At 40.9% G+C, this 23,517-nt stretch overlaps 2 long non-coding RNA genes across 5 annotated transcripts; one reads left to right on the plus strand and one right to left on the minus strand.

Annotated features, from left to right (window-relative positions):
- Positions 1-205: 205 nt before the first annotated feature.
- LOC140586307 (uncharacterized) lies at positions 206-819 on the plus strand. The gene is made up of 2 exons (XR_011988164.1): positions 206-317; positions 492-819. It is a non-coding gene; the product is annotated as an uncharacterized lncRNA (long non-coding RNA).
- On the minus strand, positions 463-17,459 carry LOC140586306 (uncharacterized). 4 transcript variants are annotated; one of them, XR_011988163.1, is made up of 6 exons: positions 16,435-17,459; positions 16,074-16,229; positions 15,494-15,590; positions 13,893-13,994; positions 10,268-10,380; positions 463-589 (listed from the first exon to the last, which is right to left on the minus strand). It is a non-coding gene; the product is annotated as an uncharacterized lncRNA (long non-coding RNA). The 4 variants fall into 4 exon arrangements; XR_011988162.1 differs by having other exon boundaries at positions 529-593; positions 10,238-10,380; XR_011988161.1 differs by lacking the exon at positions 463-589 and having other exon boundaries at positions 9,538-10,380.
- Positions 17,460-23,517: the final 6,058 nt, after the last annotated feature.

The following is a 23,517-nucleotide window of genomic DNA, read 5'->3' on the forward strand; positions in this document are numbered from 1 at the left end:
CACTTTGGCTCACAGTAAGTCTGCAGCATCTCACAGCTTTTATCAGGACTTTTAATGATTCATTAAGATGAATGAACCCAATTGTGACATGAGTACAGGTCTGACTAGTTTTTCACTGTGCATTTTTAATGTATGTATGCAGAGTGGCTGTATATATTTTGTACGTAGACTGTATATACATTTTCTGTTCTTCATGTCTGTCCAGATGCCAAAGAAGCAGATCAGTGCTGTTTTGATTACTTTCCTGGAAGACTGAAGATGGACCTGATAACTGGATATGAAGAGACCAGAAAGGACTGCAGTAAACCTGGAATTATGTAAATATTTACTCTTTCCATGTGTTGTTGTGACATATTACTTTATTGAGATTTGTTTGTTGTCTGCAAAATGTCAATAACAGAAATGATTTTTAGTTGTGGGATCCATACACATGAAGAAAGATTTCAACAAGTGACAAGCAGACCCATGTCTTTTTTTATTATTATTTTCAGAATTTACACCAAAAACGGCAATGAAATGTGTGTTGATCCCAGCTCTCACTCGGTTCAGCAGGTCAAGCAGAAGCTGGATCAGCAGTAACACCTCCTGTCTACCTGGCAAATTGAAAAAAGAATGAATTTTATTGCATTCAATAAACACACCTTCTGCTGTAATTCTCATATAACATTATTTTGTGTCATCATCCAAATCATTTAAGGTTCTGCTACAATTTATACTTCATTATCTTCAGCTTATATGTTTTTAAAACAGTAGTCAAATTTCAGTTGCACTTATATTGCTTTGCATGCATGTAACTGATTAAAGAGTATTGAAAGTTAATGGCGGCTGACTCGGGTTTTTCATTTAAACCGTTTAATTTACAAAACAACAATTCTTTGGTTGGTGGGCATATGAAAAAGACAGTTACAGCTAACAAATGTTGAATGAATGATACAAATACAGTCATGGCCGAAATTAACGGCATCCCTGGACTTTTTCCAGGAAATGCACCATTTCTCCCAGAAAATTGTTGCAATTAGAAATGTTTTGGTATATCAATCAATCAATTTATTTATAAAGCACATTTAAAACAACTTCCGTTGACCAAAGTGCGGTACAAGTATAGGAAACAAGTCAGTAGGTACTAGAGTTGAGCCGGATACTCGGCTGAAACGAGTATCCGGTACGGATAAAGCACTTTTGACGAGTACGAGTATCATACGAGTAATACAAGTCAATATCTGTGCTCGGATTGAATAAAAATTCTCATTGGGTAGCTGACTGTGTCTGCGTTCTGTGATAGACTAGTCACAGCGCCCCTCCCCTACACACATACAGATTTATTGTGTTGCTGTGTCCCGCTCTGCTCACTCACACACAGAACACTGAGAAGAGAAGAGAACAGCGCTCTCTCTCTCTCTGTCGCTCCCTCAGTCACTCAGGATCGCGGGTTTTTTTCCGTTAACGTTTAGGGTTTCTTCAGCTTCAGGTTTGTTTGTAGAATGCGACTCGCGTCTCTGCCTGTCGGAGTTTTTTTTTTCTTTTTTAAACCGTCAGCTGGCTCTAACCATTTTTTTTTACTTCACGCACTGAGTGTCTGACACTTTCTTGCTGTATTTTATAAAAAAAAATAAAGGTAGTTGTGGTATAATTAATATTACAAATTAAGCTACACACACAAACACACACACACACACTCCCCCCCCTCTCTTTCTCTCTCTCTCTGTCTCTCTCTTCGTCACTCACTCACACACACTCACACATACCTGGTGTGGAAATAAAAAAAATAAAAAAGAACCAAAAAAAAAGAAATCACACTGATCATAAAAAAATTAAAAGTTAAAGAAAGTTATGTTGAGATGAAAACTCTTGTTCATTACATTTTACTTCATAATTGCAACCGCATGTGTTGTATTCATTGTTGCAAAACTTGTTCTGTATATAGTTCGTTTGTTATCGTGATCAAAACCACTGATCTGAAGCTCAATGCTGATGCTGTCATGTAAATAGTTTTCTAATCAGCAATAAATATAACAATTTCTGATCAATTGCATGCTTAAAATAACATACCGGTTAAAGCCCCGCCCATTTAAAGACAACCCGACCCACTTCCAGGTCAAACCCCGCCCACTTCTGGGTTAGGCCCCGCCCATTCCGAGTACAGATACAGATACAGATAATTCATATGGTTAACAGATACGGATACAGATACAGATAATGCTGTACTCGCTCATCCCTAGTGTGCATGCAGTGCTGCCCTTTTCAGTGCCTGATATACCAGGGAAATACTAAATATGCAAACAGGGTGGAAAAGCATTGTGGGCAGTTTAGGCCGTGGGAAGGGGGACAGCGAGATATTATGGGGCATAAATTGATTTTTTTCAAGGGACTTACCTATGAGTGTTTTAAGAATAATGGGACAGAGGAGGTAGGCATCTTCTGGGGAAACTGTGGAACTGTTTGGGATGTGAAAGGTGACCAAGTGCAGAATGGAGAAGTATCGAGTATTCTGCTGGATGCACTAGAGAACCAGAGTGTGCCTCTGGCAGATACGTGGTGGCTGTGTGGTCAGGAGGGAGGATTGAGGCCTACTCTCCCATATAACTGGGGAGGCCTCTGCACTAGGGTGATGCTAGCTAGCCAGGTGGATATATACTCTGGAAAGCAGCCATCTAGGTTCCGCAGGTTTGTTGCGAAATACGAAGACGATCCCAATGTATATATAGATGCTATCGGCCAGCCAAGGGGCATTCCAGAGAAATATAAGGCGAGAAATGAGATAGCTGCAGGTTTCGAATCAATATTCATTTGGCCTACTGTTAATGAAAATGTGGAGTGCAGAGATTTACCAACTATACCCAGGAGGCACTTGCGTCGCTGGGGGAGCAGCTTCACGCCACCAGTCTGATGGCCTGGCAGAACAGGATGGCCCTGGATTGGCTCCTGGCAGAAAAAGGGGGAGTGTGTGTGCTGTTCGGGGATCAATGCTGTACGTTTATTCCCAATAATACAGCCCCGGATGGTTCATTTACTGAGGCTATGACAAAGTTGCAGGGGTTGCAGGACGAGATGGCAAGAAATGCGGGACAACATGACGGGTTGTTTGACTGGTGGTATAATATGTGGGGCAGTTGGCAGCAAACCCTTATGAAAGCACTCTGTGTGGGTGCTGTGCTCATTCTTGCTCTGCTACTAATATTTTGTTGTGTAGTTCCTCTTGTTCGCTCCCTAGTGGGAAGAGCACTGTCTCGGTAAGCGACTATAGCCGCAATGTCTAGTGGTGGGAGGACCGTTTGGAGCGGCATCCTCCTGGACCAACACGGAAACGAATGGCGACACAGACATCTTGGATGCGCTCCTGCTCGTAGCTGGAGTTCAGCCATCCGGCTGTGAAAACTCTGTGCTGGTAGCGCTGAAACATGCCTGCCTCCCACGACACCTGGGACTTTGCCGCTCACGACAGAGTGTCTGTTATAGTAATCTACAGTGTTATCAGGTAACCTTTCAGTTATCCTTGTATTAGACATATATGTTTATGCATTGAGCTTGTGGTAGATTCTGTAGTCCTGATAATATATGCAATGTATCCTAGGGAGTTCATTATATGGTGACCCTCCCCTCCATTTACTGCTGTACCCACTGTGCTGCTGCTGATTGATTCTGGTAGTGTGTGAGCCATGCCAGCCTTGGACCCCGAAGGGGGGCCGCGCCCATGGCGGGCTGGGGGTGGAATTTCCCTAGGTTATAGGGTTTTTGCCCTCCCTCCTACGCTGGATGGACAGGATTGTGTGTGGGACTCTTTGGAGTCCCAAAGAGGAGACATTTATGGAGTATTATTTAGCATTATATAACGTAGAATATAATCATTGTGGTATTATTTAAAAGCATGCCAAATACCCATGATGTAATCATTACAATGTAATCATTATAATGTAATCAATTGAGTATGTATTTGCACCTTGTGTTAGCCTCAAAGTTTCCACTTTATGTTAGCCCTGAATATATGAATAACCACTTTTATTAGTGTTATACCTTATCACTATGTTGAAGGACAAATATATTATCAACCCTCTAGTTAGACAATATGCAGCAGGCTGAAGAGGCCAAGGTTTGCTAGTGAAGGTAGGGAATCGCCCGAGTTCACCAAAAGTTTACAGCTGAGCATTTTTTAAAAACGAAGTGTAGATGGTCACGCCACCATTATGTTCGGCCGAGGGACCAAACAGTCAAAGAAATGACTGACAAACATCACCTAGGGGTGTTCATTAAGGGAAAAAACTACGATTGAGAATGGTTGAAGGAATGATGATGCTCAAGTGACGAGATTGTTAAATAATAAGTACTTGTATAAAAATTGGTGTAAAACAGTACTGAACACACTTGCAAGTGTTCGGCCTTGGTTGTAACTTCATTGTTGCAATAAAGACTGAATTTGGATCTACACCAGCAGCTTCTGACTTCTGATTTGGATTCCGCCAGACGTGCCCAGCAGACCTGCACTATACGCTTGGGTCTGCCAGGTCTGACCGGCTTCCTCCCCCACCAGCGGAGCCAACCCACCACCAGGTAGTGATCAGTTGACAGCTCCGCCCCTCTCCTCACTCGAGTGTCCAATACATGCGGCCGCAAGTCCGACGACACGACTACAAAGTCGATCATCGAACTGCGGCCTAGGGTGTCCTGGTGCCAAGTGCACATATGAACACCCTTATGCCTGAACATGGTGTTCATTATGGACAATCCATGACGAGCACAGAAGTCCAACAACAGAACATCACTCGGGTTCAGATCGGGGGGGCCGTTCCTCCCAATCACGCCACTCCAAGTCCCCCAGCATAACAAGAGAGTCCCCAGAAGGAATTCTCTCCAACACCCCTTCCAGAGACTCTAAAAAGGGTGGGTACTCTGAACTGCCGTTCGGCGCATATGCGCAAACAACAGTCAGAACCCGTCCCCCCGCCCGAAGGCAAAGGGAGGCTACCCTCTCGTCCACTTAAGGGGCTTTGTGGATGACTGAAACCACCTTTGGTGCTGTCCAGTCCAGTGTCACTGAGCGCTCCTTCAGTGTTCATCATTGCTCCATCTGAATTACCTGTAATTTAACAAAACCAGTCAAGGTAATCAGAGTTTAGAAATATCTCTACAAAATCTAACAGGTAAAAATTGGCATACTTGCATGATTTAATGTGACCAATGAGCTTCCTTGCTACACCTGGCCTCAGGACACCAAGAAGATCTGTCTCTTGTATGTACTTTATATTTTCAAGGTTTTATTTCTGGAGAGCCTCCACTACTTGTTAATGTCCACTTAGGTTATGAAGAACAGACTGAAGAAAAGAGCCAACTGTTCTTTCCCTACCTTTCATGTTGGTGAGATTGTGCTTTAATCTTTTCTGTTCTCAAATGAATTCAGCTGAATCTACAAATATATACAATATACACAGTTCGTACATTGGTGTTTAGAAATGACAGACCTCTTAAATATAGTTCAAGTCTCTCATCATTTAATTTTGAACAGAAAATGCTCAAAAGGAAACTGTAGGGCAGTGTGTGGCTCAGTGGGCTAAACATGTGTGCCGGGAATCAGAAGGTTGCTGATTCAAACTCAGCCTTCAGCAAGGCCCTTAACCCCCAGCACCTTGGGTGTTGCTATGGGTGGCTGCCCTTCACAGGCAGCTTGTTTACAAAGCCCCTTGGGGATTAACAAAGTGATTATTATTAATAAAATAGGAATATACGCAATACTGTACTTTGCAGCATACTCTCCTTGTCCGCGCATCCCATCCACCTTTTCCCCTTTAGTCAGTCCCCTTGTCACTTACCCGTTCATAATTCCGCACGAATTCGGTGCTTATTCTCTTGTTCCTCCTGATGGCTGCTAATCAGCGTAGACCTCGCCCAGCTCTTTCCAGCCCGGAGAAGAAAGTTCCCCACTCTGATGGCGGCGTTACTGAGGAGGCCCTTTCCTCTCTCCTGGCTCCCTTTCTCGCGGAAATGAAGAACTTCGTTTCCGAACAGGTGAACTCGCTAAAAGGCACGCTCCAGCAACACCATTCGGAGCTCCGCGCTGACCTGAACTGGCTGAGGGCAGACTTTAAATCCATACAAAAAGAAGTCGCCTCAGTGAAGGCTGTGACCGATCGGCACTCCAGGGAGCTGGCTGATTTTAATAAGGCTCTGCTTTCCCTGGATAACAAAATCACGGAGATTGAGGACCGCAGCCGTCGCCTCAATCTTAAAGTGGTTTGGATTAAGCTAGGGCGCGAAGGGGGCGATATGCGGTCTTTCCTTAATAAGCTCTGGCCGGCTATTTTCCCCCATCTTCCCAATTTCCAGCCAGCCATTGACCGTGCCCACAGGCTGTACGGTCGGTCCCAAACCTCTTCTCGCCCCCCTCCCATCATCATGCACTTCATCGACTTCCGTGACCGGCAGGCTGTGGTGCATGAAGCACGCAAAGTCCAGGACCTCAGTTTCGAAGGTGGGAGAATTTTCTTTTTTCAAGACTTCAGCGCCAAGACGGCTGCAGCTAGGAAGGCGATGAACGCGCCGATCCGGAGAGCGAAGGAGTTGGGGCTTTCTCCTTTCCTGATTTTCCCTGCGCGCCTGAAGCTGTCTTTTGGTAGCCAGCAGCTCGTGTCCGCTACTCTGGAGGACGCGAATGCCGTCATGGATCACTTCCAGTCTCTTGGGACTCTTCCCGTATAATTCTTTCGCTCCCCTCAGGGTTTGCCGGTTATTTTATTTTATTATTAATGTACTGTTATGGGATGCTTTTGCTTTTTGTTTACTTTGAACTTTTCGCCTGCTTCTACTACTATATTTATTGGATGTCTGCTGTATTGCTGTTGTCCGGTTGGCTGACTATACTCCCATTTGCCGTTTTTTCCTGCTCTGTACACGGGGCAGCAAGCAGTGGCACGGGGTCAGTTTTATTTTACTTCCGTTGCTGTTACTCAGAAGGCGGTGGGGATGTGTGCGCGCAGTTAGTGTGTTTTGCGGCTTGGCTTTGGGCGCCACGTGCGCGCAGTTTCCGACATTGGTTGGAGGGGGCGGGAGGGTAGATGTTCTGGACCTGGCAGCAGAACCATTTACTTTTTTTATCGTGTTTAATGTTACTGCTGCATTACCGGTCTGGAGCATGGGTTCAATCATCTGAGGATAGTGCTCTAAGAAGTGGTGTTTTGGGAGCAGTCATTCATTTGGGAAGACATCTAAAAATATATGACGATGTTCAGATATCTTTGAGTCAAGATAAGCATTGCTTTCTGCTGTGTGGACAGGTGACACAACCAGTTCAGTGATGTCTTTTAAGGTCATGAGAATGTGCCATGTTGGCTCATCTAAAGGTATCTTTGACCTAATAAAGAGTGGCAAAAGTCTGATTAGCTGCCAATTCTCATGTGCATTTCCCCCAATACTTCGCTAAGTGGCAAAATTTTATGGTATTGATTGAGGGCTGTTGGTTTTGTCAGTCCATTTGTAGGGGAAGTGTTTAACTGAATCATTCAATTCATTTAAAGAGATGTATTTCTCTTGATAAGAACTGATAGGCACAGTGCTAGCTCCACTGGAATTATACCTTCAAATAAATCATGAGCTGTATCTGGAGGATAACCAGTGGTAAAGTGAACATTTGCCAGTTTCTCTGAAAGTGGCCAGATGAAGTGTGCTAAGGACACATACATGCATCCATTGGGGTCCATTTTCAGGAAACACAAAATTGCTTTTCACTGTTTTGCTGATGATCTTCAAATCCATCTGTCTATCCTAACAAATAGTCATCCATTTATCCAGACCTTGTTGAACTGTCTCAGAGATGTTCAAATAAACTTTCTCAGTCTGAATAAAAACAAAAACGAAATTTCCAATGAGTTTTTGGAAAGTCTGATCTCCTCAGTGGTTATTGACAGTGCTATTGGCTCTCTGGCATCATATTCTCATGTCTGCCAGAAACCTTGGGGTCATTCTTGACTCTGCCTTTAAACTGGATGGTCAGATCAGCTCAGTTGTAAGGTCCAGCTTTTTCCAACTTCCAAAAAAGTCAAGCACTACATTCCCCCTGATCAGTTTGAAACAGTAATTCATGCTTTCATCACATCTCGCCTTTATTACTGTAACTCGTTATACATTGGTCTTACTCAGTCACAACTTCTACGGCTACAAGCCGTTCAAAATGCAGCAGCTCGCCTTCTGACAGGGAAGAGAAAACGTGACCATATTACACCTATACTGACCTCCCTACACTGGCTTCCTGTACATTTCAGGATCCAGTTAAAAATTTTACTCTTTTGTATTTCTTATGGGGGAAAATTCGATCACAACTCGAACTTCTTAGGATTCGATCCAGAGTTCTGACCGGATTAAATGACAGTTCTGAGGTACCACTGTATTATTTTTATCTTATCTTATTGATTTGTGTCCTGTGGTATTTTATTGTATTAATACTCGCTGTATATTAACTATAAACACTGTATAGTACCTACTAGGGATGAGCGAGTACAGCATTATCTGTATCTGTATCCGTATCTGTTAACCATATGAATTATCTGTATCTGTATCTGTACTCGGAATGGGCGGGGCCTAACCCAGAAGTGGGCGGGGTTTGACCTGGAAGTGGGTCGGGTTGTCTTTAAATGGGCGGGGCTTTAACCGGTATGTTATTTTAAGCATGCAATTGATCAGAAATTGTTATATTTATTGCTGATTAGAAAACTATTTACATGACAGCATCAGCATTGAGCTTCAGATCAGTGGTTTTGATCACAATAACAAACGAACTATATACAGAACAAGTTTTGCAACAATGAATACAACACATGCGGTTGCAATTATGAAGTAAAATGTAATGAACAAGAGTTTTCATCTCAACATAACTTTCTTTAACTTTTAATTTTTTTATGATCAGTGTGATTTCTTTTTTTTTGGTTCTTTTTTATTTTTTTTATTTCCACACCAGGTATGTGTGAGTGTGTGTGAGTGAGTGACGAAGAGAGAGACAGAGAGAGAGAGAAAGAGAGGGGGGGGAGTGTGTGTGTGTGTGTTTGTGTGTGTAGCTTAATTTGTAATATTAATTATACCACAACTACCTTTATTTTTTTTAATAAAATACAGCAAGAAAGTGTCAGACACTCAGTGCGTGAAGTAAAAAAAAATGGTTAGAGCCAGCTGACGGTTTAAAAAAGAAAAAAAAAACTCCGACAGGCAGAGACGCGAGTCGCATTCTACAAACAAACCTGAAGCTGAAGAAACCCTAAACGTTAACGGAAAAAAACCCGCGATCCTGAGTGACTGAGGGAGCGACAGAGAGAGAGAGAGCACTGTTCTCTTCTCTTCTCAGTGTTCTGTGTGTGAATGAGCAGAGCGGGACACAGCAACACAATAAATCTGTATGTGTGTAGGGGAGGGGCGCTGTGACTAGTCTATCACAGAACGCAGACACAGTCAGCTACCCAATGAGAATTTTTATTCAATCCGAGCACAGATATTGACTTGTATTACTCGTATGATACTCGTACTCGTCAAAAGTGCTTTATCCGGCTCAACTCTAATGCACACTTTTGGATTAGGTTTAAGTTTGCTCTCTTTGTCAGGGGTCCAACCATCCTGACACAGACCCTTCCAGACTCTTCTAAACCTCTCCATTTCCCATTCTGCACACTGTTTATTAGAGTACGGGAACGGGACTACCCGAGCTGGAGGGTCTGGACTCGCACACACCACACAATCCTCCTTCCCTAATGAAGCAGCGGTATACTCAGCCCATTTATACCACCAGTTTCCTCTCCTGTGTTTTTCTAACCCATCCAGGTCTACTTCATCCTGGGTATATTCTACAATTTGCTTACTCTCCTCACTCCCATAGCTCCCACCTACATCTCTCTGCTTTCGCTCATTGTCATCTGAGAGGTTACTCAGCATTAGTGGACCAGGTCGAGTCAGTGAAGTCAATTGTCCTGAACTCTCCTGTCCTGTGGTTTTGCTGTGCACCCAGACCAGAAGGGCCTGGTATATCATTAGCATCACCAGTACCGTCATTGTCAGCCCTATCAGAACCCACAGCTCCGTGTCCTGTTCGGGGTGGCTGGTCTGTTTGCGACACGCTCTCTTGACCCTCACTCTGCTCTAAACTTGAATCTGGCTGCACCCTAAGCTGTGGAGCATCTGCATCCTCTGTGTTGTCTACCGTGACTATCTGCCTTCCTTTTGGTACTCTAGTGCAGTGGCTCAAATGGTACCACGTATTACTCCCTTCTACCTGTACCGCTGTTGCTGTGGCCCATGTCACCTTGAAGGGTCCCTCTCATCAGGGCTTGTGCCACTTTTGCCGGAACACTCGCAGGTAGACTTTATCTCCTGGAAGGATGACTGGCTCCTCCTGGTCTGTGTCTTCTCTCTGCACTGTAAAAAAAAAAAAACGCTCAGCCAACTGAAAAATTCAAGGCAACATACTGCAATACATTTTTCAGTTAAGTCAACTCAGTTACAAAAGTTCAACCTAGGTACAAAGTTTCAATAAACTTAGATTGTTAAATTGTCAACACTATTTTGCAAGTTCGATTAACATAGGTACAGAGGTTTAGTCAACTTGGTTTAAATTTAATTTTAATTAAATTTAAATAAATCTGCCTTGTTTAGGTGACATTTTAAGAGTTAATGTTTTCATTAACTTTTTTAAATAGCAAGATTCAACTGTAATATTTCAAGTTGCCTTGTTTAGAGTACTAAAAAACATATTACCATTAGAACCTACAGGCTAAAAAAGGAAGCATTGGATCAACTTAAAATATTACTTCAATTTTTCAAACTTTTTTCAAGTTTGGTTAATATAATTTTTTCAAGTCAGTTCAACTTAAAGTAGTCAATCTAATACATTAGATTTTTGCAATTAAAACTAATAAAACTGCTCATGCTCAACTAATGAATATAATTTGAAACAACTAAATAACCCAATAAATAACTAAATAAAGCCAGTTTACTGCAACAGTCCACTTTCTTGCAACGCATTGTTGCATCCTTGCATAAATAGCTATAAACAAGTTACAGTGGCCAGAAACAGTAGCTTTTGTCTTTAGACCACAACTTGGGATGGAAGAACAAATCAAATCACTTTGCTCATTTAATATTCAGATTTTCATTAAGCTTAATTTTTAGAAACCCACCACGAGCGAGGATGGTATGGCACTGATATTAGTCTGTACCTCATTTTTTTTTATTAGTACTTCAGGTTTGATGTGTGATAATTGGTCTGAGTGGTGTAGTTTATATGCATACATATCCCCAAAGAAATCTCATTATTATGCTTTGCAGCACATTCTGTTAAAGTCAAAATATTGATTGTAGAGGTACATATGGTCTAGATGCATATCCTGCGGAGTCTAGGCTGAGAATATAAGCAAAGCAGTTCATTTTCCATAGCATTTTGTGATGCCTTCTCTAAACCATAGAGGCTACTCCATCTCACCTAGTCACTGGCAAGCACACATTAAGCAATTTCTGTGGTTTTTGTTCTCTTGCTCTATTCATCATAATCATGGTAGATTAAGAAAAAAAATATCTGTTAAGTCAAAGAAAGTACTGTATCATGCTATGCAAATATACACCCAACACCATTGGTCTACAGGGGAGCTGGTAATACTGGGAGCTGCACAGAAATGGGTATAACAACTGTCCTGACACCATTCTGCATATGTTAATCATCCAAAGGCAGGACCTGCAATCAAATGCACTGCTACAACATTAAAATATATAACACACTGGAGACACATCCAGTACATCTCCATGAGTTCTTTCACTGACTTGACATCAACACGCTATAAAACCACCAGGACCACAGCTCTCTAATCTCCAAGATCAGTCAGAACTGAACTAACAAAACTTCAATATAAAACAAGAAATAGCTGTAAGGTCCTTTTTGGTCAGAGTCTTTCTCATGATGGTGGGTAAATCTGGGATGGCTCTTCTGATCCTCATGACTTCTTGTGCGCATATTAAAATGGGGCAGATGTTTGGAGGTGGAGACTCATTGACTTACCTTATGGTGTAAATTGAACACTATGGGCCAGTTTCCCAAACAAGGATTAAGCCTAGTCTTGGACTAAATTGCAGTATCAATGGAGATTTGCCATTGAAACTCAAAGCTAGTCTAGGCTTAGGCTTAATCCTTGACTGGGAAACTGGCCATATTAGATTAATACTTTAACTCAATTGTTCAAGTTGCTGCCAAAGCAACCACTGTCCACTATTGAATTAAGTAAATCCAACATGTTTTTTTCAGTGTATATGGAGCCCATCAAGGGCTCATCATTAGCCCATGTGGGCTAACCCATGTGGGGCCACCATGGAAACTGTGGACAAAATTGACTGGGCCCCACTTGGGTTTCCCATGTCAGCCCAAGTGCATCCCATGCGGGCCCCACATGGATTTGTTGGCTGGGAGGTCGCAATGCATCTAACCGTAATGCATTGCGTCAGGATCAGAATGCGTTGCTTTAAGCCAGCGCTTTAAGCAAGTCGAACACACCCAATGACCGGACTGGGGAAACAAACTGAAACGCCGGCTTAATACAGAGAATTAATGACAACAACCAGAAACAGCTGATCACATGGGGATCCCACACGAGGTTAACGAGGAGGCGTGGCACACGGAAGGAGCGGACGATGCACTGAAAAAAATAACTTGTTAGGTGAACGTAATAAAATTATGGAAAGAATTTCCACCTAAATGAAATGCTTTAATTTAGCGAGAGAGAATTTCCTTGACTGACCTAATTGTAAATATGTTGGGTTAACCTGATGTATTGGGGTTATTGTTAGTTAATTAACATGGTTCAGTCCAACTAAATTGGTATGGGTAAATGTGACATATTTACAAAAGTAGGATGAGACTTGGTTTTATTTGGCCATTTAAACTTGTATGATAGAGTTATGAGTTACTTAATTTCATTGGGTAGTTACGACTACCTTTTAAAATAATACAACATGTGAGCATTAGCATTAATTGTGCTAATCCAACAAAACAAAGTTATGTTTATTCATCAGAAATGCTTTAGGCTAAGAGACGACCTTTGTAATCATAAGAAAATTAACATAATAGAATATTATTCAGAAAAGTGTTTATATAGTCATTTAAACATATGTTTATCTATAGTTTACCCCCAGCTGGTGTGAAGTTTGGAAAAGAAAAACACAAAGCAAACAGGATTTGTTGGAATAAAACTTTACCAGAAAAGGAAACACTGGTTTAGCGAATGCTAGAAAACATGTTGCTGTGAAAACACAACAAGCAGACTTCAAAGTCCTACCGACTGTACATTGTCGTCTTTTTTTTTTAAGCAGACAGACCAGCAAAAAAATCAGTAAAAAAAAAACTATATAAAAACAGAATGTGGTCCTGGCAATTGACTGCAAAGAAAAATGTTTGAGGACAAACTGAAAATATAGTATTGTGCATCCTTATACTGTGTCTTTTTCACATTCAGCACTTTAATATGCAGTAGTTTCCTTTTGAAAATAACTTTTTTTCCTTTTAAAGAGACATTTCACAATATTATTCTATTTTCTAACCCAAAAATAGCAACAGTTGTAAGTAGTAAAACACAAACACAGCTTGCCATTTTTTAAAAGCAAATTACTCATCAAATGTCTTCACAACTGCCTTCCTATAAGAGTAACTCCAAGGTCACTATTGATGATGACTAACGTGCAAGTAAAGTTTTCAGTGCTTGATTTTTTTTGGAGAGTCTGTTTCCATCAAGTTCCATTATAATTTTCTGCAAAGCCTCAAACGTGTATCTCAGCTCTGGAGGGTAGCTGAGATTCAGAGCGTATACAAGTGCGAACAACATGACCACAGCAAGTGGAACATTTTCCATCTCATCCAGAACTTGCACACCCTCCAGAATGATACCTACATCTTCTGGTTCATCATCTGGCTCTGCTCCTTCTTTGCGTATGACATAGATTCCAAACATTGTCTCCATCATTGCAGCTTCATTGCTTTCGCAGTCTGTGTTCTTCACAGAAAAAAAAGGGGGGGGGGGGTGATAGAGACATATGTTATACCACTCCAATTTTATTTTATTTATATATATATATATATATATATATATATATATATATATATATATATATACACTCACCTAAAGGATTATTAGGAACACCTGTTCAATTTCTCATTAATGCAATTATCTAATCAACCAATCACATGGCAGTTGCTTCAATGCATTTAGGGGTGTGGTCCTGGTCAAGACAATCTCCTGAACTCCAAACTGAATGTCAGAATGGGAAAGAAAGGTGATTTAAGCAATTTTGAGCGTGGCATGGTTGTTGGTGCCAGACGGGCCGGTCTGAGTATTTCACAATCTGCTCAGTTACTGGGATTTTCACGCACAACCATTTCTAGGGTTTACAAAGAATGGTGTGCAAAGGGAAAAACATCCAGTATACGGCAGTCCTGTGGGCGAAAATGCCTTGTTGATGCTAGAGGTCAGAGGAGAATGGGCCGACTGATTCAAGCTGATAGAAGAGTAACTTTGACTGAAATAACCACTCGTTACAACCGAGGTATGCAGCAAAGCATTTGTGAAGCCACAACACGCACAACCTTGAGGCGGATGGGCTACAACAGCAGAAGACCCCACCGGGTACCACTCATCTCCACTACAAATAGGAAAAAGAAGCTACAATTTGCACGAGCTCACCAAAATTGGACAGTTGAAGACTGGAAAAATGTTACCTGGTCTGATGAGTCTCGATTTCTGTTGAGACATTCAAATGGTAGAGTCAGAATTTGGCGTAAACAGAATGAGAACATGGATCCATCATGCCTTGTTACCACTGTGCAGGCTGGTGGTGGTGGTGTAATGGTGTGGGGGATGTTTTCTTGGCACACTTTAGGCCCTTTAGTGCCAATTGGGCATCGTTTAAATGCCACGGCCTACCTGAGCATTGTTTCTGACCATGTCTATCCCTTTATGACCACCATGTACCCATCCTCTGATGGCTACTTCCAGCAGGATAATGCACCCTGTCACAAAGCTCGAATCATTTCAAATTGGTTTCTTGAACATGACAATGAGTTCACTGTACTAAAATGGCCCCCACAGTCACCAGATCTCAACCCAATAGAGCATCTTTGGGATGTGGTGGAACGGGAGCTTCGTGCCCTGGATGTGCATCCCACAAATCTCCATCAACTGCAAGATGCTATCCTATCAATATGGGCCAACATTTCTAAAGAATGCTTTCAGCACCTTGTTGAATCAATGCCACGTAGAATTAAGGCAGTTCTGAAGGCGAAAGGGGGTCAAACACCGTATTAGTATGGTGTTCCTAATAATCCTTTAGGGGAGTGTATATATATATATATATATATAACTGCTATAATTTATTTAATGTACGTGGTTATTCTATAATTAAAGATTCTATAATTAAATATTTTCTTTTTCTAAGTACATAACTGGTTTGATTACAGATGTCACAATAAGGACTGGAGAATAAAAATTAAAATTACATGCCATGTATTCTTTCACGAGGTTCTCTGGCTCTTCGTTCAGGTACACACAGAGGGCTTTGATGATGCACTCTCTCCTGACATCAATGGCGTCGGTCTGAGTGTGTAGGCCAGACAAAGTCACCACAGAAATAAAAAAGAAAAAACATTTTAATCAATAGGTAGAGTAGATGTCACAAACATAATGCAACACTGAATGAGGCATCTTTTCAAATATAACAATCTTTATTGACAAATTTTATGATTTATGAACTTGCAGTATCCATGGGTGCATCAATACTATGTAACTTTCAAATCACAATTAAAGGAACCTTCAATGATGTTGGTTAAAAGCACAGCACAGTCCAAGCAATACATTTAATCAAAGAAATATGTAAAATAAAAGCATTTATGTGGTCCCAGGAAACAGTAACTACCATTATAACTTCAGTGGACATTGTCAAATCTGCCCAACATTGCATATTGTATCAGATCCTTCTCAGAGAAAGTACTATATGCCCTCTCAATCTAGTCTTATGTCTCTCCCTCCCTCTTACATTACCTCTTTAAATTTCAAGCCCATTATCCCCCATTATCATACCTGAGTTATGGGTATCATAATGCTTCTAATCTTTTTTCCTTGAACGCCGCCTTTCTTGCCAAACACCCTCATCAGGGTTGAAGACTGAGCATCCAGCTCGGAGAAGAACTTGGACAGCAAACTGACTGTTGTGATCCTCTTAAATTCAGCAGTTAGCTTAAATGGGAAAAATGGTACATAAAAGCAAGTTTGAATATTGTACCAGTGAAATTATTAAGTAGTTGAACAAATGTCATCATTTACCAAATCTTGACAATATGGCTTCCCATATTTTGTTTGGCTAATATGAATAATACTGTACATATTAAATGAAGACGTATTCCAATCAAAGTAAATAAGTGCTGTACATTTATTCACTTACCTCACGGAAACAGAAGAGAGCCGGCCATCTGCTTTTGAAATCAGAAATCAAGGGTGCATCACGAATAACTTCTTGTCTTCTGTGTGCAAATGTCTTCTCCATCAGTACTGCCACTGTGTTCTCATTGTTCCTTTTCCTAACTTCTAAAAGAAGGGTCTCTCTTATCTTTTCAAGTGTCTCTGCAGATTCACCAGCTGGGTAGGTGGGGCAGTAGTTCACTTCGGCCTTCCTGGGCTTCTTCACACCATAAGCAGGACTGCATTTGTCTGCAGGTTTATTTGTGAGGGAATTCAGTTCAACCTCTGGGCATCCAAGCCGCTTTAGCTTCCGTCTGTAGTTGGCAAGTTTGTATTTTAAGCTCACCTTCCAGCCACTACATCCAGTAGCAGAGCCTGGTTCTTTCAAACATGGATGGGATGTGACAAGGGCTTTAGCAACCTCTTCAAACTCACTGTCTGAGGGGTACACTTTGTACTGAACAATCGCTTCGGCTAAACCGTCAAGAATGGCAGTTTTAAGTCTAATATCTGGATTCAAAAAAGTTCCGCTTTCTTTGAATGCAGCATTAGCTTTGTCCAGCTGTAGCTCACAATCAAATGGGAAACGGGGCACAAGAAAAACAACAGGCCATCCAGAGGACCGTGAAGGGGTGGACTCAGCAGTAGACAAAATGTCTGCATCATACGAGCTACTGGATGAAAGTTGTGGCTCGTTACTAGACCATGATGGGCCAGGAGTAGAGTAGGGTTGAGGGGGTAGAGAGCCACCAGGCAGGTCAGATGCAGCTGAATCAAAGATGAGCTTTAAGGTACTTCTGTCCTGGATCTCTGACACTGAAGTCAAGTTGGTAAATTCATTGCCAAACTCTGCATCCATAAATTGCAGCCTGAAGTGGGCATCTGCCCCACACTGACTCTTAATGTGCTGAACAAGTTCACCAACCGTATCTGGAATTCCATCTTGCAGGGTAAGTCTCTGGGAATTGTTTTCCCCAAGGATAATTCTGAGCTTTACTGGAGCAGCCATGTCTGTAAATAAAAACAAAACATATGAATACATATGTCTTTGTACAAGAGTAAATCTTATCTAAGGTTTTGATAGAGTTATTTCCATTGATTATATAAAAATCACAGACCAAAAGCTAAGAGCTCATTTAAAAGGAAAGCTACAGTGTGTAACAAATTCATGAAAATACCTTGGTTAGAATAAAGAAAAGTAGTGCAGGGATAAAATATACTGTAAGGTCACTTTTCCAATGTCATTAAAACATAGTTCATGATATTTCCATTTTAATACATTTAATATTTGTTAAACATTTCTTCACCAGTTCATTTATTATCAGGCTAGTTATTATTTTGATAGATCTATAACTCATGAAATGATTACAGCTCTTCTTTTAATTCCAAGAGAGCAGTGACAGTCCGATTAACATAAAATCAAAATGCCATCATACCTTATACATGTATGTATCTTTTTAATGTAACCATTCTGAGAGACCCAACCAAGTAGTCTGTCAGAGGGTAGTCATCTGCCAGGTCACTAAGCTCAATCAGATCTATGTCATTGGTTGGACAGGCTGTGAGCTCAAAGGCTCTGTAATGCTCACTATACCACCCACAAAGTCTCTTAACCATAAAAAACAGTTTCTCCTGAATTACAAAAATGTGAACAATCTGTCCAAAGTCAGGAAGTCCACTTGTGGACCCATGAGCTACAATCATGCCCTTTTTGAAAGTTACACCTTTGGTTGACACAGATCTAGTTATGTGCACCTCTCTTGTACCAGGAAATTTCTGCTCAATATTCTCAACAAATTCTTTTTTTAAAACATCTACAGGAACTGTTGAGACATTTGTCATCTCAAGAGCAGGCTTTTCAAAAGTAGATGCTCTCATGTGATATGAAATCATGAGCTGATGCTTGAAGGCTAGCGAGAGGGGCACATTTTTGAAGCAGTTTGAGTGTCGAATGATGTGCTTAAAACAACTGTGCTTGGCCTCAAATCGCATCGTCCAGAGACCAACGAGAGGACCAAACTTCCTGATGAGTGCAGGATAGTGCTCTAAGAAATGATGTTTGGGTAGAAGCTGCACATTAGGAAAGAGTTCTTGGTATATTTTGCGGTGCTCTGAAATTTTGCACTCAAGGTAAGCAATGGAGTCTTCTGTGTGTGTTGGAGCAACCAATAGCTCTACAATGTCTTTCAAAACCATTAGAATCAGCCATGCCATCTCGTCTTCCGGCACCATATGCCCAATGATGAATGGGAGAAATCTTATCAGTGCCCAATTCTCATGAGCATTCCCCCCAATTGATTTTGAGAATGTGTGTGGGATCATGTGAGGCCTGTTAGTTTTATCTGACCACTTGTAGGGAAAACTAAGAATAGATTTGTTTAGAAGCTCTAGACTGAAATATTTCTTCAATATCAGCAGTGACAAACAATGTGCAAGCTCCACAGGCACAATGCCCTCAAACACATCATGCATGATATCTGGGGGATAACCTGTTTGAACACTAAAGTGGGCAAGGTTTTTAGTGATTACACACTGTCTTTTCACCCCAAAACTGCTTGAACTGTTCTTCTGTGCTGAATTTACATGAGAGTCATGTAGTTCTTTAGTCCTCAGATCAAATGAACCTGATCTCACGTCTCTCATTTGGATCTCTGTTCGTGTTGCTGTGCAGAATCTGCAGATGTTTCCAGCAGTAAAGCTCTCATTAAAACCTGCTATACTGTGGGCATAGGCCTGGACGATATGGCAAAAATTTATAGCACGATATATTTCTTAATTTTGGTCGATACGATATAATTCCGATATCGATATGGACAATATTAAAAAGCCTCAGGAAAAAACTCCCGAGGACACGCACAATGGTTGTCTGCAAACTGAATTTGCAAAGTCTATAATACCTCCAGGCTCCTCCTATTAAAATTATATAATTTTTTTTTTTAATAAAAACAGTACAAAAAAAAAAAGGTTCACTTTTTTTTTGTATTTAGCCTTTACAAACAAGAAATGTGAAATAAACTATCAAATAAATAAAACTCTCAGACTCAGCTTATTAACAATAATATATTTCCATTTAAACTAGAACAGGCTGATTATTCATATACAGTCGAACCCGGTTATGTTGCCGGCCTAGGGGGTTGCCAAAAAGCGTCGAGATAACCGATGATCGAGATAACCGAAAACCAATATGGCAGCAATATATTAGCATGTGCTTGAAATGTATTTATGTGCGTTAATAACTGAGAATGTACATGCACGGGTTTTTGGCATTGCCGCGATTTGTTTGACGCGATCGGCATGCTATAAATATGTACATACATCGGGGCCGGTTCTAGACATGCATATATGAGGGGGCAGACAGAAATGTGAAGGGGGCACATGGTGGCGACAAAGGCGGGAAAGGGGTGGGGTGGTGCTCTGGATAACTGTTTTTGTCATGTAATTGGATTGCACTTTGTCAGGCCTCTGCCCTAAGACCTGTCCAACTTGGGTGTCCCACCTGAAGGCTAAGCTTCTGCTGGTGTAGCTCTTAGGGTCACTGAGGCACGCAAAGCCCCTGACCACAGTAAGGTGGCAATCCCTCAGGGGGAAAACTGAAAAGTAAAACAAAAAATAAAATAAAATATTCCTCATCAGATTAAAAACAAGACATTTACCTTAATTGGATGGCCTATATCAAACATATTTGAACCCAACAAAACACTTTTCACTATTGCCAATATTACCAAAACTAAAAAGGGTAGGCTAAGTTATGAAAAAGAAAAAATCAATTCACCGAGTCTTGAAATATAAAACTGAAAAATAGGATCGGTCAGGGTTCATTTCACTACGTGTTGTACTTGTTATAACTATGTATGTGACGAATAAAGAATCTTGAAATCACAACGAACAAGTCGCTCAATGAGAATGAATGACGTAACCGACTGGCTAAGCTGCTTCTAGCGCCAAGGTGGTTCAAATGGTACGATCCACACTAGGGGTGTCTAAAATCGTTTTACATAAAATTTTCCTACAAGGTGAGGTTCTTTCTTAAAAAAAAAAAAAACAACAAGAAAAATGTTAATACCCCCCCCCCCCCAAACTGCTATTTTTGTCTATTTGGGGGGGGTCTTGATCGGGGGGTACTGGGGGGTACAGTACCCCCCGATCAAGACCCCCCCAAATAGACAAAAATAATTCGAACCATGATCTCACTAGTCACTATGATTTTGACGAGAGAGATTGCTGTTTCCTCCAAACCTTCCGCAATCACGCAGCTCATTTCGCTTTGCCCTGCCTACTGAGAAACTGGCTCATTTGCATACTAACAGTGATTGGATGTTTAGCTGGGGGGAGGGTGAGTGGGGGATCTGCCGAGTGCTGCGTGAGCCCGCCGCGGGCACAAACAGAACGCGGAGGGAAAGAGCGAACAGGAAGTGAAACTTATCATCTCGTTTGTGCCTTTTTCAGTGGATTTTTCAGCTACTGTAGTAAATCTTGTCCATATTCAGTTTGTGGGTAATTATTATTTTCTTCCTCAACTTCTAAAAGTTTGATTTAAGGGGGCAGGACGTTTGCTTAAGGGGGCGTTGCCCCAGCGTAGAGCCGGCCCCGACATACATGTTGGCTAACAAAAGGCATACCACCAACTAACAGCAGAGATTTACCAGTATACAATAAAAACCACCGTCGTTTCTTGATACAAACCTTTAATTATATTCTCCAACATTGAAAACACAAAGATCGCTCACAAAATCACAAAAAACCTGCGGGGTGTACTGTAGTTCGTTTTCACAAAAAGCTAACCAGTGTCAAAATTAAATTCACGAGTCATTTCCCTCTGACGCAGCTCTGAAAAGTATCATACACGTGGTTACTATGGTTTCTTTACAAAGTCTAAAATGCTTTGTTGCTTTTGCTTTTAACAGTCTGCTTGAAAACAAATGCTTCGATATTATTTATGCTGTCTAAAAAAGTTTTACCTGGATCACGTTTCACAGCTGCGTTGTTCAGCAAATTACCATGCGAATGCGATTTGAATACGCGCTGTTTAGCACTTGTGATACATTTTTAAAAGCCGGTGAATATATATAATATTCAAATGTATATCGAAATATCGGAAATGTGTTTAAAAATCGTATCACCGTTATCGAAAAAAATTATATTGCGATATATATTGATATCGAATTATTGTCCAGCCCTATGTGGGCACTGAGGTTATCTGCTGCAACAACTTGAATAGTCCCTTTAACACACTTACCAAGCAATGGAACAAAAATTCCATCCTGCTCAAGGGTTTTTACATCTTGTAGAAGAGGATGCAAGACACGGTCATAACTATACTTCTTCACATCATTAGATTTGCACAAGACTGCAAGATAAATCGAGGAAAGTGCTGAATGTGAGCCTGGAGGCAAATTACTCAGAGTCCAGTAGATTCCACAGAGCTTATGTTTCCGGCGGGAAGTACCCAAAGGATTGCATACCTCGAAATCATCTATGTACAAAGTTAGCAAGATTCTCAATTCACCCCCTGAGAGAAAACCATTTCCCTTAAAGTGTGAGCCATCCTGAAATGATTTATAAGTCTTGTGTTCTCCAGTTATCCCATGACTCTGATGTGTTCTGTGGTTTTCAACAACTTTATCCACAACATCTTTCCTATTGAAGAGCTGTTGCAAACTCTTCAGTATAGGCACATACTGAAAGCTATTCTTTTGCCTTTCATCTAGCGTGTACTCAATTGGCTCAATGACATTATAGTTTTCTTTGTAAAACTTGTTTCGGAGATATGATGTGCTCAAACAGCCACCCTTCTCTATAGCTTTTAGCAACGGGTGAGACGCAGAGAGGGCTGTGGCTACTTCTTTTATCACTGACTTGTCGGTGTTGGAATCATGTTTCTGTAACACAGCTTCAATAATGTTTACAGAGAGAGGAAATGTGGCTGTGCATAACAAATAGTGCAGTTCCTCTAAAAACTCATCGATTTTGGTGCCTGGCACATGCGCAAAATGTTCTAGTTTCAGCAAAGCTGCGGCAAAATTCTGCTCAACTATGTCAGGCAGGGTCTTGCTTATATCCACATCATTACTTGGAGATGCACTGTTTGATTCCACTACAGAGTCATCTGGGTTAAGAGTATCTTCCTCTGCACAGTCAGATGATTCTTGTGAAATTCTGGTTGTTGTCACCATACCTGGTTTAAAATCATTTAATGTATGGGGGTTGTGTTTCCTGTTCTTGTGGGAATGAAAAGTTCCATAGATATTTGTTTTGAAAGTACAATCCCTAAACATACAAGTGACAGTTTCATGATTCTTAAAATGAAGGCCAATATGTATGAAAAAATCCCTCTCTGTAGAAAGATTGCTACAATTGCACAATGGACAACTAAATGTTTTTAATTCCAGTTCCTCCTGACAAGTTTGCTTAGGATGAACTCTACTTAAATGTATGTGCAAAGCATTTAGTGTCTTAAAACTGCACGGACAGTTTAGAAGTGGGCATGAATAATGTTGTCTATTGTGGTGCTGTAGTCTCAAATGTTTAAGTAGATCATATCTACCAGAAAAAGATACACTGCACTCCTTGCACCTCCACATATCAGTTACACATAATAGTAAAAATCAAGCACATCTGGGCACAATATTTAACCTCTGTTTCTTATCTTCCCCTTACTTGATCTTAAACAGCTTGCCATTATATTTATACACTAAAGTGTTTAAATTATGCTCAGTGAAAATACAGTGCTGTCGTGTTAGTGGAACCAATTTCTCAGTAAGGAAAGTAGCTGTTGGCTGTCCTATTAGTCGCCAAATGATGTCATCACCTAATATGCATAACTGGCCACGTGTATGTAATAATTGGCCAATTGTAATGTTCGCTCTAGGAGATAGGAATAAAGTCGTGGGAGAGACAAAAAGTGAGTACAAAAAAAAAAAAAAAAAAACCCTAAATATGTTTAAACTAGGGCTGTTGAGCGAATTACCAAATTACTGAATGGTGATTTATCGATAAGGTACATCTTAAACTGTGGTTAAGGAGTTAGTCATTTTTGTTATAATATCTGAAACGTTCAACACATAGG

Source organism: Paramormyrops kingsleyae, unplaced genomic scaffold (genome assembly GCF_048594095.1).
Source record: "Paramormyrops kingsleyae isolate MSU_618 unplaced genomic scaffold, PKINGS_0.4 ups38, whole genome shotgun sequence".
Taxonomy (NCBI): Eukaryota; Metazoa; Chordata; class Actinopteri; order Osteoglossiformes; family Mormyridae; genus Paramormyrops; species Paramormyrops kingsleyae.